The sequence below is a fragment of the Acinonyx jubatus genome, chromosome D4 (assembly GCF_027475565.1).
Source record: "Acinonyx jubatus isolate Ajub_Pintada_27869175 chromosome D4, VMU_Ajub_asm_v1.0, whole genome shotgun sequence".
Lineage (NCBI taxonomy): Eukaryota > Metazoa > Chordata > Mammalia > Carnivora > Felidae > Acinonyx > Acinonyx jubatus.
Genome location: NC_069391.1, coordinates 65,518,360 through 65,533,551, shown reverse-complemented (window position 1 = coordinate 65,533,551; position 15,192 = coordinate 65,518,360). Strand labels below are relative to the sequence as shown.

General features: G+C 45.4%; 1 long non-coding RNA gene across 1 annotated transcript in view; it reads right to left on the bottom strand.

The window, feature by feature from the left end:
• The window catches only part of LOC113596127 (uncharacterized), a 41,461-nt gene extending 30,106 nt beyond the window's left edge, over positions 1-11,355 (bottom strand). Inside the window, exon 1 of the long non-coding RNA XR_003416854.2 lies at positions 11,225-11,355. This is a non-coding gene — a long non-coding RNA (uncharacterized LOC113596127). The remainder of the gene's footprint in view (positions 1-11,224) is intronic.
• Between the last annotated feature and the right edge of the window lie 3,837 nt (positions 11,356-15,192).

Genomic DNA, 15,192 nt, shown 5'->3' with positions numbered 1-15,192 from the left:
AGCGCCTCCCCCCACCTCCCATCTCCCCAGCCCCCTCCCCAGCCACCCCCCCCACCCCTACCAAGGACAAGCAGTCTCTTCAAAGTGATCAAAGTGAGGCAGGGAAGAAGGGCACCAGCAGGGGTTGCTACTGGCTGCTGGGTCTAATGAGATCACCCTTCTAGAGGCCAAACTGCAGGGCAGTTAGTCCTGAGGGAGAAAGGAGAAGGTTCTTCCACTGGCCCCTGTTCTCTATCACCAAAGGCTTGCCCTGTGGGCATCGACACACGTACATTGAGCAAGGGTCTGTTATGCCCACTTCCCAGTCCTGGGCTGCAGGCCAGAGGCAGGGAACAGAGACAGGAGGGAAGCCTGTGCAAAGTCACCGGAGCTCTCGCAGAGCTGGTCACCATGGCAATCACCAGAAAAAACAGGTCAGGCCAACAGGCTCTAAACTGTGCATACATAAAAAGTATCTGAGTTTCCCCAACCCAGTACTTCTGCTCCCTGGTATATCTTGATACAGAGAAATCACACAGGGACACATAGGCTAAAATTTTATTCTTGCATTATTATGCAACACAAAGAAAAAGTTGAAGGAAAAACAGGAGGAGGTAGAGAAGACTATCCGAACTGCTTACCATCCATCAATATGAGAATGGCTTATCAGTGTGCGGTATAACCAGAAAATGAAACACACAAGAGTGAAAGTGAATGAATTAGTGTCTCAGGGACCAACATGTACAATCTTACAAGAATTAGAATCACTGAAGGATCACCAAGGTGACTGGATATAAGAACAAAATGTAAAAACGAACTGCATTTCTCTATAGCAGCACCATATGGTTAACAATGCAACTTTCCCAGGAGCCTGGGTGGCTCAGACAGTTGAGCGTCTGACTTCAGTTCAGGTCATGATCTCACAGTTTGTGGGTTCAAGCCCCACATTGGGCTCACTGCTGTCAGTGCAAAGCCCACTTCGGATCCTCTGTCCTCTCTCTCTGTCCCTTCCCCCACGCTCTCTCTTTCTCTATCTCAAAAATAATAAAACATTTTTTAATGCAATTTTCCCAGAAGATGCACTTATAACGGTAACAAAATTATAAAACAGAAATAATTCCCATATTTGCTCACCTTCTTTAATTCTGATTGTCAAAGGATACTGTCTACAGATGACCAATCCAGAAATAAACACGTATATTTTTATTCCACATGAAGATAAACACTAGAATTAAAATATATATAATTAAGGAAAATAGTAGACACTGAGAGAGGAAAAGAGGATGTAGTGTACGTCAATAACAAAGAATGTCATTCTTCATGACAGAGGTCAGAATGCAGTCCCAGACAAAAGCATCAGCATCACCTAGGAACTTGCTAGAAATGCAAATTCGCAGGCCCCATCCCAGACCTGCTGAATCAGACACTCTGGGTTTGTTTAAAGAAACCCTCAAGAGGTTTCTAATACAGACAAAAATTTGGTAACAACTGCTTGCTAATAAGGACACAATAAATACTGCTTAAATATACCAACCAAGAAAGAGGTATAAATATAGTCAATTTATTTCTGCTGGCAAACACCAGCAGATCTGACACCAGAAACTGTTGATTGTCTATGGAGAGTGGTGTTGGGTTTTTGAAGGAGGCAGGGCTTAAGCAGAGAGATTTTTATTTTATTTTATTTTATTATTTTATTTTATTTTATTTTATTTTATTTTATTTTATTTTATGTCATTCTGGACTCTTTTAATTTCTTTTAATTTTTTTTAATGTTTATTTATTTTTGAGAGAAAGAAACAGAGCTCAGGTGGGGGAGGGGCAGCCAAAGGGGGAGACACAGAACCCCAAGCAGGCTCCAGGCTCCGAGGTGTCAGCACAGAGCCCAACGCAGGGCTCGATCCCACCAACCGTGAGATCATGACCTGAGCCAAAGTCCAACGCTTAACCCACTGAGCCACCCAGGTGACCCTGAACTGTTGAATTCTCACAGCATGTTAATCTTTAAAAACGAAGAAGAGGAGGAAGAAGACACACGCTGAAATGAAGTGAGTGTGGTTTAGGGACCACTGTACTCACAGGCATTCCACCACCCCGGTCACAATCAGCCAGAGAATATGCAACAATTTACAAGAAGGATATTTATAAGGAAAGAACCCCATGGTGACTCTTTATATTGCACACCCGTGCTAAATTTGACTTAGGTTCATGTTTTAAGCCCTATTTGTCCAACTTTTTTCCAAAAATTACTGCCCAACAGAAGGAAGCATCCCATTTTTTTTACATTGCATTCTCAGTAAATAGTAAAACATCTAATGCTTGAATGGGAAGTATTAATATGCCTTCAGTGTGCAGGATGAATCAGAAGAAAAGACGATGGGGAGGCTGTAGATATGTGACATTTATCTCCTCCACAATAGAAAATCAGCGCCTGATTCAATGTGATTCCTTGTTGCAAGAGATGATCATTACTCCCCAGCCCTGTTTGTTTCCAAAGGAGACCTGCACCCCCTCCTGTCTCCCCTGCCAGTGTGTACAGCCTCTTCTCCACTGACAGGCAGGCTTTATTTCCCCCCTTTTAATCTGGGCTGGCCCCTTGCTCTGATGGCTCAAATACACCAGAAGAGAATTTGGAACACAGACCTTCAGCTAGCCGTGTGTACCTCCTTCCTCATCAAACATTCCTTCTTGAAACTCAGGCACCGAGTTTTGAGGACGTCTGTGCAGCTACATGTGAGGCCCATATGGGAGATAAATGAGGTCCTTGGTCAGCAGGCCTAACCGAGCTCCCAGCCAGCAGCCAGCACCAATAGCCAGACGTGTGAGTGAGCCACCTCGAAGGTTCCATTCGTGCACAGCCTTCAGAGGACCACAGTCCCAGCTACCATCTCTCTTTGCAGTCTCAGCCACCATGCTGAGTCCAGTCAACTTACACAACTCTGAGAGATAGTTACCTGGATGGTGTTTTAAGACACTGAGTTTTAAGGCTTATTTTGTTTAGGGCTTATTCTGCAGCAATAAAAAAACTAAAACAAAGCCTGAGGTATCGTAACAGAAATCAAAAATATGCAGCTTTGGCTTTGGGATTCAGTGGCAGGTAAGGGCCAGACGGGCCTCCAAGAAACCACAGATGGAGCCTGAAAGGAGCGAGTGAGGAAGTTACCACTGGAGGCTGAAGAAAAGACAATCCATGCCAAGGTTTAACAACTCTCGAAAATGTGGGCTACCTTGTCCACAGCAATGGATAAAACAGGACTAACAAACAGCACCTGGCTGTAGAGATTTCCAGGCAGAACACTCAAAGGGACAGCTAGTTTCTTCTAGTGGCCTCTGAAGAAAGGCAGAAATGAGCCCCCAAGAAAAGACAGTTCCGTTTGGGAACAGAACTTAGAAAACACAAGACCCTAGACCCAAGAAAAAGTGGTCAAAGGAAGATTAGCCTTAAGGCAAAGATTAAGCCCAAATTTCTGCAAGTAAAGTGTGGTCTCAGAGTAAAGTCAAGCCAAGAATGCAGCTGTAAGACCCTTCTAAGACCACGGAAAGATCTAAGACAGTGTCTGAAGACCTTCTCAGCCAGGCAATAGGACTTGAGAATCAAGAGGGAGTTTTTCCACAGCGTCCTGACTCACATTCCAAGGTTTAGAGGTGCCTGTCTCCAAGTGCCAATGCGCTAGGGAGTTTGTCTCATGGACCTAATGGAGTGAATTTTATAATTTGATACACAGGAAATCTATAAGGTTTTTAGAGGAATTATACTAATTTGTACCAAAAGGAATAGAAATGCTCAAAATGAGAAGAGATTTCTGGACCTCTAACCTCTTAGGGTGAGGAATAAGGCTGAGAAAGCTATTCAAATGCAAGCACAGGTCATTTCCAATGGAAAAGAAAGGACAATTCAGCAGGTTGAGTCAAGAGTCATAGAGAACCACTCCCTAGGAGGAGAACATCTTTTTTTCTAAGGACTTTTTTTTCAATTTTTTAAAAGTTTATCTATTTATTTTGAGAGAGAGAGAGAGCACTTGAGTGAGCAGAGAAAGGCAGAGAGAGAAGGAGAGAGAAAGAGAAAATCCCAAGCAGGCTCCATGCTGTCAGCACAGAGCCCAACTCAGGGTTTGACCTCAGGAACTGCAAGATCATGCCTCAGACAAAACCAAGAGTCAGACACTTAATTGACTGAGCCGCCCAGGCACCCCATTTTCTAATTTTTAATATTTATTTATTTTTGAGAGAGAGACAAAGTGAGAACAGGGGAGGGGCAGAGAGAGGGGGAGACACAGAATCCAAAGCAGGCTCCAGGCTCCGAGCTGTCAGCACAGAGCCCGATGCGGGGCTCAAACTCGTGAACCATGAGATCATGACCTGAGACAAAGTTGGACACCCAACCGACTAAACCCCCCAGGCACCCCATCTTTTTCTAATTTTTGAAAAATAAAAAACCTGTCTACAAATGCATGGTGGGATTTCAGAATTACTACGGACGAGTGAAAGCTATTCTTCATGTTGTACTTCCTGCAGTTACACTATCCCTTTCTCACACTGTAAGGTGGGTATGTGTAGGCCAGATAATGTCTTTTTGATTTACAAGACTCTACACCCACGAAACCATGGCAGAGATGCTGTACCCAAGGACCGCCATCCACATGTACACCTGATTTTGTTAATGTGATCCTGGACTTTGAGTTAATTCCATAATGCCGGGCGTGGGGGGGGGATTGGAAAGGAGGAGGTGAGTATAGTTTGCACATGGGAGGGATGATGTAAATTATGGTGGTCAGAGGGCAAACCTTGGAGATAGTGTCCAAAGATGGAGACTTCTTACATATGCGTGCCATTCTCACATTAACAATAGAGTTCATGTCCCCTCCTCTTAAATCTGGGATTGCCCCCTGAGTACTTTGACAAACAGAATGTGGTAAAAGTGAATCCAGCCCTAATAGGACTGGCAACTTCTGTTTCCATCCTCTTGAACACTTCACCTGGAGACTGAGTGGCTGAGGAAGTCCAAGCTGTGTTTAAGAAGAGGGCCACATAAACAAGAACTAAAGCCTCCCAGTCAACAGCAGCACCAATGGCCAGGTCTATGAATGAGCCATTTTAGACATTTCAATACAACGAAGAACACAAATGATTGCAGCCCTGGCCAAATCATGTGGACTAGAAGCTTCTTTAAGTGAGCTCAGTCAACTTGTAGAATTGGGAAAGACAACAAAATTTATTTTTCTATCTATCTATCTATCTACCTATCATCTATCTATCTACCTTACAATTCAGGTAATTCTTTGTTTTGCTTTTCAGAATTGAAGTATAGGGGCACCTGGGTGGCTCAGTTGGCTGAGTGTCCAGCTTCAGTTCATGTCATGATCTAACAGTTCGTGAGTTCAATCTCTGCATCAGGCTCTGTGCTGACATCTCACAGCTGGATCCTGCTTCAGATTCTGTGTCTCCCTCTCTCTCTGCCCCTCCCCTGCCTGCATTCTGTCTCTCTCTCTCAAAAGTAAATAAATAAACATAAAAAATAAATAAACATTAAATTAAATTAAATTAAGGTATATTAACATACAATGTTGTATTAGCTTCAGGTGTACAGCATATTGATTCAAATTCTATACATTACTCAGTTTCCGTGGTAAGTGTAAGTGACTTGTTTATTTTATATCTGGAAGTTTATGTTTCTTAATCTCCTTTACCTATTTGACCCCCCCACCTACCTCTCCTCTGGCAACATTAGTTTGTTCTCTGTATTTAAGAGTTTCTTCCTTCCTCCCTTCCTCCCCTCCTTCTTTCCTTCCTTCCTTCCTCCTTTTCTTTCTTTCTTTCTTTCTCCCTCTCTTATTTGTCTTGTTTTTTTTTTTTTTTTAGATTCCACACATAAGTGAAATTCATCTGGTATTTGTCTTTCTCTGCCTGACCTATTTCATTTAGCATTATATCTTCTAGATCTATCCAGGCTGCTGTGAATGTAAGGTCTCATTTTTTATGGCTGAATAATATTCCACTGACTATATATACCACATCATCTTTCTCCATTCATCCATCAGTGGACACTTGGGCTGCTTCCACATCTTGGCTATTGTAAACAATGCTGCAATAAACATAGGGGTGCATATGTTTTTTTGAAATCATTATTGTTTTAAGCAACTAAGTTTTAAGGTGGCTTGTTACTCAGCACAAGATAACTGAAACAAACTTTGGGCAGGTCTCCAATCATTGAGCAGTTGTGTGCCTTTGATCCCAAAGAGCATAATTTTAAACTCATTTGTATCCCGTAATTGTTTAATTCCTCCTCAGATATAATTACAAATTATCTAAATCATGCTTGCAGGAGAATCAGGAAGAAAAAAAATCTTAATTTCATCAACCACCGATTTATTCAAATCAATCTGATTCACATGCCAGTCTTTCCTTTAATGCTTCTTCAGATAGGAGATGAAAAACAAAGCTCAAAGTCAAAACAGTCAGGTAGGAACCAGTAAGTATTTGCTGGGTTCCAACTTCCTACAATGATAGACACTTTGCTTGGTGCTGAATACAGAATCCTTGTCCCCAGAGTGCTTACAATAGAGACAGTGGGCTGGGTTTCAGGGTCAGGGGGCACAGCCAAGCCATCACATTCACTCACTCTCATACACTGAACTTTCACTCGGACTGCTCACCGGCTATTGAGCTGTGACTACTTACTATTTCCGGGAACATTTACTGGAGGTCGCAGTGTTGAAGGCATAGGGCGCCTGAGAGCCCAGGGCCCCTTCTAGGGTATCTTTTCTGCTAGGATTCTGAGCAGGTGGGTTCAGAGGTACAGCTTTACAGACAGCTCTATATTTCCTCTGCTCCAGAGTTCTCCCTGCTCACCAGCCTGTTGCCTGATACCTGCTGTCACGTTTCTGGTCTCGGATGTTGGCCCACAGTGCTTGTAATCACCTCCAGACCCCCAACCTTCATGCCCTGTGGCCCTGTGTCCATACCCCTGCCTATATTCTCCAGGGAACCGGTCTCTGTCAACCTTCAGTCCAGCTTTTAGAGAAAGGCTTCGTAGCCCCATTATTTAGTGACTAGTAACACTGTCTTTTCCTTCACCGCCTGTCCTCCATTAGAGTCCCAGCAATCTAGGGGTGAGTCTGTAGGCTTGGAGGGGATAATGCAAGGGGCTACCTTGACCTTCATAATGAGACCCACTCTTCCCTCCTTCACCCGGGGCTTCTTCCTCTGGTGCATCTGTCATTCTTCAGAGCCCGCATCATGACCTGAAATTGTCTTGTGTGCTTAGTTGCACCTTTATTGTCAGTTCCCTCTCATGAACACTGTTCCCTCCCTCCACTGAAACGAAGGAGATAGTGGGGCTGTTTGTTTTCATGACCTCCAATGCACTGACACATAATAGGTGTTGAACAAAGAAGTGTTTAATGAATCGGTACTTCTTCCTCCCTGGTGATTTTTCTTTCAGGAGTTTGGTTGTTTTATCCTACAGACCACCAGAGGGCTCACTATGTCTGAAATTGACCAGTATGAAAAGTCTCTTGCTCTGGCCCACATTGCAAACCAAGGAAAAGTATCCGGGAATTTTAGTGTCCTGCAACATCCTGGCATTCCTAGAGCATTCCATGAACAGGTAGAAGGCTGCTGTGTCCGGGACATGCAGAGGACTCTGGGGACAATGTGCACCATCAGCTCTGATCTACTCTGAGCCTGATCTGTCAGACCCAGCCCAGACACTTAATTACACACAAAGAGATAACTGACGGGCAAGCCATGGCTGCTAAAGGCTAAACAGAATGCAGCAGAAGAGACCTTAAACTTCAGCCCAGATTCTTAACCAGGAATGGTCTCAGAACCACAAAGCCCCAATCCTAGAACAAGTAAATTTGATTCTCTGAATCGGAGGCTACAGCATGCATGTAAAATGCTTGCCAGGCAATTCTGATGCTCACCGCAGGTGAAGATCCACTGGCCTCAAGAAATGCAAAGGAGGGAGAGGCTGATTTGCTAAGGCAAGTTTCACAGAGGAGAAGGGACTTGAAATGGTCCTGGAAGGGCAAATGAAATCTCATTAGCAGAGAAAAGAAACAAGTAGATGTTCAGAGTAGGGTAGCAGGAAGGGACAAAGCATGCCAGCCTGGCACAGAAAACAGTTTGTCAGCCTACAAGCAACCTACCAGAGGGTAGTGGGAGCTGCATCGGAGGGGAAGAGTGGGACCTTGAAAGTTTCCGGTTCAATTTTTATCCCCTGGGGAACCTTGAAGGTTTTTGAAAGGAGTACATAATAAAGAGGTTTTGGTTTAGAAGGAGTTAATACTCCTTCCCTGTTTGGACTGGATTGTCAAGAAAACTGGTTTTGCAGATTCCCTTCTTAGCCATGGGAACCTGGGCCCCCATTAAAATGCACCGGCTTCTCCTACTCTCCTTGCATTTCAGCTTCCTAAGGAGACTGTCGATGCAAAATCAAATATCAACTGATCTGAGTTTGGTCAAGTCAGGGGAGAAGCATTAAGAGGAAGTAATACTGGGAGCACCTAGGCGACTCAGTGGGTTAAGCATCCGACTCTTGGTTTCTGCTCAGGTCATGATCTCACGGTTCATGGGTGTGAGCCCCATGCCTGGCTCTGCACTAACAGTGCCCAAGAGGAGCCTGCTTGGGATTCTCTCTCTCTGTTCTCTCTCTCTCTCTGCCACTCCCCCACTTGTGCTGTCTCTGTCTCTCTCAAAATAAATAAATAAACTTAAAAAAAAAAAAGGAAGTAATACTGATGCCCGTACTTTACTTTCCAAGTTACTATCTAAACTGAGAAGTTTGCATTTGTAGAATGAATAATAACATCAATGGCATGAAGACGTTTTATTGAAAGACATCGTTGTGCTTTTCGATTTGCATTTCCCAGTATATGCTGTCTCCCAATTCTGCCAGAAGCATCCATTTGCCTCTGAGAAGAATCAGAGTAATTACATCAAAAATGCACAAAAATAAAGAGTCGAATTTCTGGCTTTGACTACAAAAATTGTATTTTTGAGTCCCTAGAAATCTGATAGCTTTGACAATTCTGTGAGTGTCTAAGCCAGGCTTGGCAAAATTGGTTCTACAGGTTTGCCACAGGTCATAGGATAGAGAATGCAGGCCATAAGGTGACAGATGCAATGGAGGGACACCTGGGTGGCTCAGTCAGTTAAGCATCTGACTCTTGACTCTTGGTTTCACTCAGGTCATGATCTCACTGCCCATGAGTGTGAGTCCCGCATTGGGCTCTGTGCTAACAGTGCGTGCAGAGCCTGCTTGGGATTCTTTCTCTCTCCCTCTCTCTCTGCCCCTTTCCCACTCACACTCTCTCCCTCTCAAAAATAAATAAATAAACTTAAAAAAAAAAGATGTGATGGAAAGGAAAGCCCTAATATGCAGGAGAAGAACATTCTTCCCTTGAAGGAGCCTGGATAGAGAGAGAGATTAGAAACAGAGTGAAGGGGTTGATTGCCAGCGTTCTCAGTGTCTCTTCTCCACTCCCATGTCTGGGTCCATAAAGGTGGGGAACCTGACAATCCCCAAGCACGTCTTTAGGGAGCAGCTTTTGGTGTGGCACCACCCCCAATGCAGTAGGATTAGCAATAGCAGTGGTGGATATGATGTCTACATAGATAGCCTGAGAACATGTTACTGGTGTCCTGGCGCCCATACATGATCTGTACAAGGCTGAGAAGATTCCTTAGTAGAGAGATCCAGAAGTTATAAGAGAACCTCTGCCAGCCAAAGGTCACTGTGAAGGAGCCATGGGGTCTGTGGATCACAGTGGTTTGTGAGCCATTCCCAACATGATACCCAGAAAGCCAGAGAGGTCATTTGCCTCCAGCGGACTCCATGCAGGTGCCCAGAGAATGGTCCAATGCATCTACAACAAGAAGAGATTGGGCCGGTGCCCGGGGGCTCAAGTTCTCCTTCGTTACCTCCCCAAGGTCACATCAGTCTCTCATATAGGCAGATGTCATCGAGGTGGCAGCAGAGAGAAGAAATCTCAGCTTGTAAACAGGGGCTCCCTTGTCTTTCCCACCACCCCTCACCCCCACCTGACCCCCCCCCACCCCCGCCTCCAACACATGGGGACTGGTAAAGAGACGCAGATGCTTTATATGAACTACAAAATCTAGATTTTCTTTATATATTCATGGTGGTGCATAAATTTACATACTCATCACAGTTCATTTTGCCTACTGTAGGGTATTTTATGGACCGTTTTCCTAATGGAAACTGAGTAGGGGTCATCACACTTGTATCTTATAACCAGGAAGTCCAAAGTCACATTGACACATTGACACGTTAACCAAATGGGTACCGCATTTTCCAAACGAGTCCATCCTTGACGTCCAAATTATAAATACAGTTGTCAGCCGCAAGGTGGCCCTAGAAGCAACAAAATGCAGCCTCCAGACATGCCCTGCCACTAAAAGGAGTGGATTTGAGTTGTTTTTGTTTTCCCATTTATGAGCAATTAATTGAAGAGGGGGGAAAAAGGATTAAGCATTGTGCCAACAAAGGGACCCGTGTCTTCGGTGTTCTTTTCCATCAAATACAGCAGAAATTGCAAATCACTGGGTGGCGACACAGCACACCTTGGCTGTGTCAGACCCCAAGGCACCTTGCGCGACTTCGAAGGCTTTTTGCCAAGATTTTAAACATGAAAAACAGTAGGGACAGCAAAGGAAAAGGCCCCAGAAGACTAGCAATTGTGCAAATAGGGTTAAAAAAAAAAAAAAAACAACCCAGGCTTCAGCCAACCCCAAATTCCAGATTGCCAGATTTCTTGATTGTGGCTTTTAATCAAAACACAGCCAGCTGCCTGTATTTAACGTTAATTGTTAAGTTGCAAATCTCAGCCAATCATCTTACTTCTGTGCTGGCAGTGTAGCAAGGATGACAAAAATATGAAACTCTCTCCCTGACCCAGTTTCGTGAGGGGGGGGAGGGGTGAAGAGGAAGAAGAATCAATCCTAGGATTTGGTCAGCTGTCCTACAAAGACCATGCCTCTGGCTTTTTAAAAACAAAACAACATCTGGGCCTGGAAACTGGGCCGGCACCTTCCAGAGGAGCAGATAGTGTGTTTATTACCCTGGAACGCCCCTCCCTTGCCTCTTCCTCCCCAGCTAAAAGCAGTGTTAGTGCATCAAAGAGATGAGTATTTTGTTTGTGGTCAGCCAGAGGGATGCCCCCTCCCCCCCCTGCAAGGAACCTTCTGGGTTTGTACTCTGGTCCCCTGTTTGCTGAGAACTCACTCTGTGCGGGTGGTTTCTCTCTCCTGGTCCCTTTGTGCGATTTGGACAGAGTTTCTTTCTCCTCCTAGATTGCTAACAGCTCCAAACAGCCTTTTTTCCCCTCAGGGAATGGATACCTTAGCTGCTTTCCCCGTTTGGAATGCAAAGAATGTGGCTTCATTTGAGTGAATGGAGAATTCTTGGTAAAAAGAAACAACCCCCCCCCCCCCGCCCCCTTCTCTCTCCTTCCATCTTTTCTCTCAGAAACCATAAATAACAGGCAAGATGGAGGTCTTCCTGACAATATCTACAAACACAGCTGGTCTTTAGTCACCCAAGCACAGACTTGGTAGCTGGAGTGTCTCCCTCCAGAGAGCACAGACAAACTCCCACAACCACTTCGATTTTGAGCCTGACCTTGAGATCTGGCACGAGGTTAGCCGGCAAGAATGGCATCGGGAATTGGTCACCGCGCCTAGCAACAAGTTTCCCTCTCTCCGGTCATTTACATATAGACGACAGCTAATATTCAAATCAGTGCAAGCAGGCCCGCAGTTGATTAAATTAAATCTCTTCTCTAGCTTGATTTGCATAACTTGCAATAATCAGAATGGGAAGCGAGAACCTAATTGAAAGGAGAAAATATATACTGCAGCTATTTGGAATTCGGCAGAGTTGAACTAAGCTGGGTAAGTTCTGATATTCGTGAAGGCAGAACTGGCCTAGGCTAACTTTAATGTTAAAATATAGAGGTGAATGGGGAAGCACCTTTAATTAACAACAAGAAAAATGTATTTTTTTTTAATTTAAATCCGAGTTAGTTAACAGGTAGTGTAATAATGATTTCAGGAATAGAATTTAGTGATTCATCACTTACACATAATACCCAGTGTTCATCCCAACAAGTGCCGTCCTTAATGCCCATCACCCATTTAAACCATCCCCCACCCACCTCCCCTCCGGCAACCCTCAGTTAACAACAAAAAAAAGAGACAGAATGCGAGTGGGTTAGGGGCAGAGAGAGAGGGAGACACAAAAACCGAAGCAGGCTCCAGGCTCCGAGCGGCCAGCACAGAACCCGATGCGGGGCTCGAACTCGCGAGCGAGATCATGACCCGAGCTGAAGTCGGGCGCTCAACCGACTGAGCCACCCAGGTGCCCCCAACAAAAAAAAAAAAATTTTTAAAGACACAGTATGGAGCTGGTGGTCCAAAAGTTCTGTGCATGTTTTATGGGCTTGTGAGGAATGATCTCTGCATACCTTTGTTCTGTCCTAGCCCTTGGAAGGAAAGTAATTCAGCTAGTATTTTCTTTACTTTATGGCAAAGATTTACTCCAAGATCCTGCCAGTGGCTCTACCAGAACTCCGGTTTTCTTCCCTTAGGGCTTATGTATGACACCCCCACACCCCGCCCCCTGCCCACGTTACCTTTATATAAGAATAAAACCTGAAAGGAAAAGCCCGCCCTGCCCTGCAAGGATGGACACCCCACTGGCAAGCAATGCATTTGACAGATCCGGCCTACCCCCTCCTCAATTTGCCTAATTCCACCCTGCCTTGCTGTTCCAGTCACCTAGGGTCTGAGAGAAGAAAGGAAAAAAGCAAAGGGGCACAGCAACAGTGCCTGCAACCCCAGCGCATCCTCCCCACCCCACCCTGCCGTTATCTCCCATCCATTTCTCAAAAGCACGGGCAGCAGCAGACCCAGCCAGGAACCCCAAATGAAGCAGAAGCAGGGGACATTGCAGATGGGGACAGCCTGAGAGACAGAGTCCCCTCACAGAAGCTCTTCATACGGGCTCCTGACAAAATCACAAAACGTTTGCCCTTGGCAAGGGTGCGTGGTTGATGCGGAGGGAGTCCCCTTCCCAGTCGTCAGGGGGCTTCCTTCTCCCACCAGCTTGGGCTGGTCACCTTCTCATCGACCGGAAACATTCCTTTGTCATAAAATTTAGGATAAATGCCCAGAATTTGTTGTTGAAATCGATGTTCACAGACATCAACCAAAAATTAAGACTGTAGATGTTTGAGCGTCAGTGCGGACAAGGATTTTATGACAACGTGGATCAGGACTTGCTTCCCAATAAGCCAGCTACAGTGATGGCTGATTCAGTAGTCAGCACATTTAAGGAGACAAGTGTGAATGTTTTCCCCACTCCACAGATGAGAACACTGAGGCTGAGCGAGGCAAAGCAACTTGCCCAGGACAGGCTACTAGAGAGAAGGAAGCCAATTGCGATGCAAACCCAAGCAGTGGAGTTACAAATCCCCCCACTCTTAATGGGCACGTGATGCTGCCTTTCTGAAGAGCATGATTAAATTATTCTGGGTATTTGGAAACTATTTTACTTCAATAGCCAAGGTGGAGAAAATAGTTCAGAAATAATTGTTTATTCCTCAACATTTGCTCCACCTTCCAAGCCTTGCTTTGTTTCGTCTCCATTCAACTTCCAGAGCTGCAGTCAGTATAAGATGATCTTCCTTCAAGGAAGCTTCTAGAAGGTTCTGTTCTTTTCCTCCACTGAAAATTGCAGGGAACTTGAGGAGGAAATTCTGAGCATCCTGGAATAAACCAAGCAGCTGAAACAGAGAACAAGGAGACCCCTCTAATAAGCAAGCGTGAGGTGGGTGGAGGCGGGCCCCGGGGCTGCTCGAGGAGAATGCTAAGTCCTATTTCTCAGCTCGAAGAGCAGGGACTCGTTAGGGTTGGTGCAGGTGGCAGCATTGCAGGACACCTGTGAAACAGCCACTTCCACCACAAGGGCTGACAGGGACTTGGGAACAACCATATTCATGGAGGGGAAGAAACCCGACAAGCCCTGGAGACCAGCTGTTGCAAAGACCATTTTTCCTGGGAACTTCACAGGCATTTCCCAGCCTTCCTTGCAACTCAGTTGAGCATCTCATAACTAAGTTCTAGCCAATTCCAGGCCTGTCCCTTAGGAACATCCTTTCAGCTCTTTCCTCCCGCGTCTCAGCATCTTGGGGGCCACATGCTCCAGAAGGTGGAGCTACAAAAGGAGAAAACTGCCCTACCCAAAAGAGAATGTGTGCAAACAAGTAGTGATGTATTCTGCTAAGCCCCTGGAATTTGAGGATTCATTTGTCACAGGACCACCATCTAATCTACTCTGACAATATACTATATTCAGTCTTGACCAGTGGAAGGCAAAGTGATTACCTGGAAGGTTATTGGAAATAGATTCCTAGGATCCACTCCCTGAGATTCTGGCAGATTCCATAGGGCATGGGGATGAAGAAAGGGGGAGAGGGATTGTGTTTAGGGCAGGCAACCCAGGGCACGGTGTGCCTGGGATAAGAGGGAATAAAAAATGCCAAGAAAAATAAAGAAGCTGCAGGATTGCAGGATGTTTGTGACAGTTTGGATGAGGCATTGGTCTAAAAAAAAAAAAAAAAAAAAAAAAAAAAAAAAAAAAAAGGAGAGAAGTCAAGAGCCAAGGCTTCTATCTTGAGAGGCTGAAACACTAATGGGAGATGAGAGTCTAAAAGGGTTCATTTTGGAGACAAAGATGAGTTTGATTTCAAGATGCTGGAGTTCCAAGAGAGGTCTGTCTCTTTGGTTGGAATCGCGGACCAGGCATGGAGACAAAGACAGGTCTGCAGATGGGGGGCTGGGATGGGGCTCCTCCAGGTGTTTCTGAGCCCCACCCCGCACCCCCCACTGAGAAGTGAGCACATAGAAAAGGGGCAGAAGGCAAAGGCCTGGGCACAAGGGGATGCTCACAGGACCCTGAGAAGTTGGAGAGAAGAGCAGGCATGAGATCATTTGGAGAGTAACCAGGCCAGCAGGTATAAGCAACAGCCAGAGGGTAGGGGTGAGATGTGGGGGCTGCAGAGGACATAGCTGACCCCCTGCAGGCCACCTTGGGCACAGCTCAGGCCCTCCAGGCACCCCACCACCACCTATGGTCCTCAGCTACTATCTTTCTCCTGCTCCCCCTCACCCACACCTTGGTCCAGTTTCCTG